Raw genomic sequence first — 3,970 nt, 5'->3', positions numbered from 1 at the left:
CCAACTCACCGAACCCCTAGGGTTCGATCGAACCCAGGTTAAGAACCACTGGTATAATATAATATCACATTATTATAATATACATAATTGTCACGTTCGCACAATATTGTACGGACGTGATAATTATGTACATTTTTCGTACAATGTTGTTCAAACATGTGTGTTCAAACATGATAGTATATTGTTAGAACGATAAACTTTTCACGTTATAACGTGATATACTATATATTTCTCTTTTGCCTGGGTGGCAGCTCTACACTTCCGTTCCAAATACACGAGAATAAAGTAATATTATATGGGAAAAGGCACCTGCTAGCTTGATGATGGAGGCTTCTTAGACTGGCCACCCGCCTTGGCTTCTTGTCGCCACTCCATGAAATAAAGGTCCGTTTCCTCCATGCCGGCTAATTATTCATCCTCATTAAAATCTCGTATATGTTCAGTTGCAGAATTGAGAATTTTACATCTTCCAACCACTTAATTAATCCGAACATTCGGCTTGTTTCTTCCCGTCTCCTGTATCGGCCGTCTCTCGCTGTCAGATTTCGCGCCTCAGAGACGTCGTTATTTTTCAAAAAAAAAAAAAAAAAAAAAAAGAAAGAAAGAAAGAAAGAAACAGCAACAACTACTAAAGAGAGTTTTTGCACGTTCATTGCACACTCTTGTATTAATTAAGTGCGTGGGATAGTTGGATAAGTAAATTGATTTTATATTTTATTTTCTACTAATTACAATTCCCTCATTGCTACAATATCTTTTCTTCAGATTATTCATTATTACGAAGATTTTACATGCGCCAGGTGGGGCAATGAATAATTAGCCGGCATGGAGGAAACGGACCTTTATTTCATGGAGTGGCGACAAGAAGCCAAGGCGGGTGGCCAGTCTAAGAAGCCTCCATCATCAAGCTAGCAGGTGCCTTTTCCCATATAATATTACTTTATTCTCGTGTATTTGGAACGGAAGTGTAGAGCTGCCACCCAGGCAAAAGAGAAATATAAGTATATCACGTTATAACGTGAAAAGTTTATCGTTCTAACAATATACTATCATGTTTGAACAACATGTTTGAACAACATTGTACGAAAAATGTACATAATTATCACGTCCGTACAATATTGTGCGAACGTGACAATTATGTATATTATAATAATGTGATATTATATTATACCAGTGGTTCTTAACCTGGGTTCGATCGAACCCTAGGGGTTCGGTGAGTTGGTCTCAGGGGTTCGGCAGAGCCTCCGCTGTGACGTGCACGGCTCATTTTGTGCACCAGTAAAAAACATATCTACGTCTAATTTGAAAAAAAAAACACACTTTATTTTTCACTAAAGAGGGGTTCAATGAATGCGCATATGAAACTGGTGGGGTTCGGTACCTCCAACAAGGTTAAGAACCACTGTATTATACAAACATGAAAAGCATAATGTTAGAACAATAAACATTTCACGTCATAACGTGATATAGCTCTATTTTTCTTTTGCCTGGGGTCCACGCTTCCATAATTTGGTAATCAAAATATGTAACTTAATTAATTATATTGTGACGTACTTTTGCCTTTTCTTATTATTCTGCCTTCTCAATAACTATCAAAGCCTATTCACATTTAATTTGGCTTTCACAGAAATCCTACCTCTCCTTCTGGCTACAGAGTACTTACCAAGGTTAGAAACAAAGAACAGTTATGCTTTATTAATGTTCGCTAATTACAATGTTCCACATTTCCTTGCTTTTTAAGTCATTTTTAGGCTTTTTAGAGTTTTTGTTTTTTATTTTTTTAGCAGTAATGTTTCTGCCTATTTATTTCAGCCCATGAAATCGAATGCAGATCTTCCTAATGTGAGATTTACATAAATGTAAGTAATTTTGTTTGTCATTGTCATTAATGTTGTTGCTGTTGTTGTTTTTGTGCAGTTTGCAATCATATAAACCTAGCAAGCATCAGTCAGCACAGTGACTAACCTAAACAGATTCTTGCTTTATTCACATATATTATATGTAATTATATATACCTGCACATTGTACCTAGGGTTGCAGCCACTTGGCCCCACCCCATTGTTGTGACAGCCCTGATTGTACTTATACACTGCATCTGAACAGGGAACAGTCTGCCACATTAATGTATTTTTAAGTGACTTGTTTGTAATACATGAATTTGTTTTTTACAGATGTCAAAGTCTCAACCTCATGCTGCCCTCCCCCATCCTCCTAAAGTAAGTATTTGTTGTTGTAGTTTTTTATGCGGTGTCTGTGTCACATGCTAATCATAATTATTGAAATAACTGTTTTCTAACAGATTTTCCAAAACACTAGTTAGGTTTGTTGTCATTCAGACCAGTACTACTGCTTAGACATTGTTTAGTGGTCATGCATGTTTGACAAGCTCGTTATGATACCAAAACTGTAGGCCTATCACAATAATCGATATATCGACTTAACACACAGTACATGTACATGACCTCAATAATTGTTGATGATGTAATTTATCCGCCATTATATTTACAAAAATAAAATATAATGATAACAAAACAATAACATTAAATATCATTGTTTTCTATTTGTTAGAAAACTTACTATTTATTCAAGTTTTTAAGGTATCTAATATTTTGATTCCTAATTTCAATGATCTAAATGCTTTAAGAATTAGATGTTGGTTTGTCAATTGAAAGTGTGTAGATCTTGCATTATTATGGTGTTATATTATGATTATACATTCAAAGACATAAAATGGTCTTAAAATGACAATGACATAACTTGTCGCAATTGTTTATGGGGCAATATACCGACCAACAAAAAGTCGTTATCGTAACAGGCCTTCAAAACACACAGTTTTATGATTGATAAATTAAAAAAATAAATACATTTAATTTCTCTGAGATTCTCTAATATTCAGTTACAGTTCACAACACAGTTACCCGTACATGCAGTATTATACTGTAAATATAAATCTCTGCATTTAGCATCCCACTAGAAGCGTCACAGTTACTGCCTCTTTTTTTTTTTTTACAAATACCTGTACTATCACTAACACATTTACTGTTTTACTTTTAGCCTGTGGATACAAATGCAGATTTCCTTAATGTAAGTTGTGCATTTTAATTACATCATGTTATTTTTATTATTATTTATTTATTTATTTTATTTTACATTCAAATATTTCAAGCTTCTTGGTTAAAGAAGCTTGATTGCTAGTAGGTAAAGAATAGTTCACCTATAATTCATATTCCCAATTAATTTCTCACCTCTGATTGAATGCCTTTGTTTGTTTTCCTTTTGACTATAACAAAACATTTTTGCTGGATATATATGGTGAATTTATATGCATAGATACAGTCGTAGTGCTTGACACATGCAAACAGCAGTAGATGTACTAAAAAGGAAATAATTACAATCATGATGTTGATTGCTGATGTCAGTATATATATTTTAGAGGAATGTTTTGTTTTTCACCCAAAATAACTATATTGCTTCAGAAGAGATTTATTACCCTACCGGACTCTTATATATTGTTCTGTTTTTTGTTTGTTTTTGTTATTTTCAGGTTCAATGGTGCGTGTTCTTCTAATGGCCGCCTTCCCACTGGAGGTTTTGATCCACAGCAATTTAAAAGGTAATCAGCTTTGAAAGTCAGTTCAAATGGTTAGCTAATAGTACTTTAAAAAGCCTACAACTCTGTCACCAGTTTCTTTACCAAAAATTACCCATAAAAGTATCGCTCAATAGCATATAATTGTAGTTCAAATGTTTAGTTGTACAAATATCAAATTTTTGGAAATCTAAAACTAGATTTCCAAATAAAGATTTATTTCAGATGTTACATGTGAATGTGTTTTCTTAGAAATATATGAAGGGTTAAATTTATATTTTTTTGAATGATTTTAAATACATTTAAATTGTATTTTGAAATATATTTTATTAATATATTTCAAAATATACAAAAAATGGCCAAAAAATATATGTGCTAAAA

The 3,970-nt window shown here is 33.0% G+C and overlaps 1 long non-coding RNA gene across 1 annotated transcript; it reads left to right on the top strand.

Moving 5' to 3' along the window:
* Positions 1 to 825: 825 nt before the first annotated feature.
* On the top strand, positions 826 to 3,694 carry LOC113017692 (uncharacterized). The gene is made up of 6 exons (XR_003271549.1): positions 826 to 915; positions 1,628 to 1,667; positions 1,813 to 1,859; positions 2,172 to 2,216; positions 3,055 to 3,084; positions 3,545 to 3,694. It is a non-coding gene; the product is annotated as an uncharacterized LOC113017692 (long non-coding RNA).
* Positions 3,695 to 3,970: the final 276 nt, after the last annotated feature.

Source organism: Astatotilapia calliptera, unplaced genomic scaffold (genome assembly GCF_900246225.1).
Source record: "Astatotilapia calliptera unplaced genomic scaffold, fAstCal1.2 U_scaffold_183, whole genome shotgun sequence".
Lineage (NCBI taxonomy): Eukaryota > Metazoa > Chordata > Actinopteri > Cichliformes > Cichlidae > Astatotilapia > Astatotilapia calliptera.
Note: the sequence above shows the minus strand (reverse complement) of the source record. Positions and strands in the feature narration are given on the sequence as shown.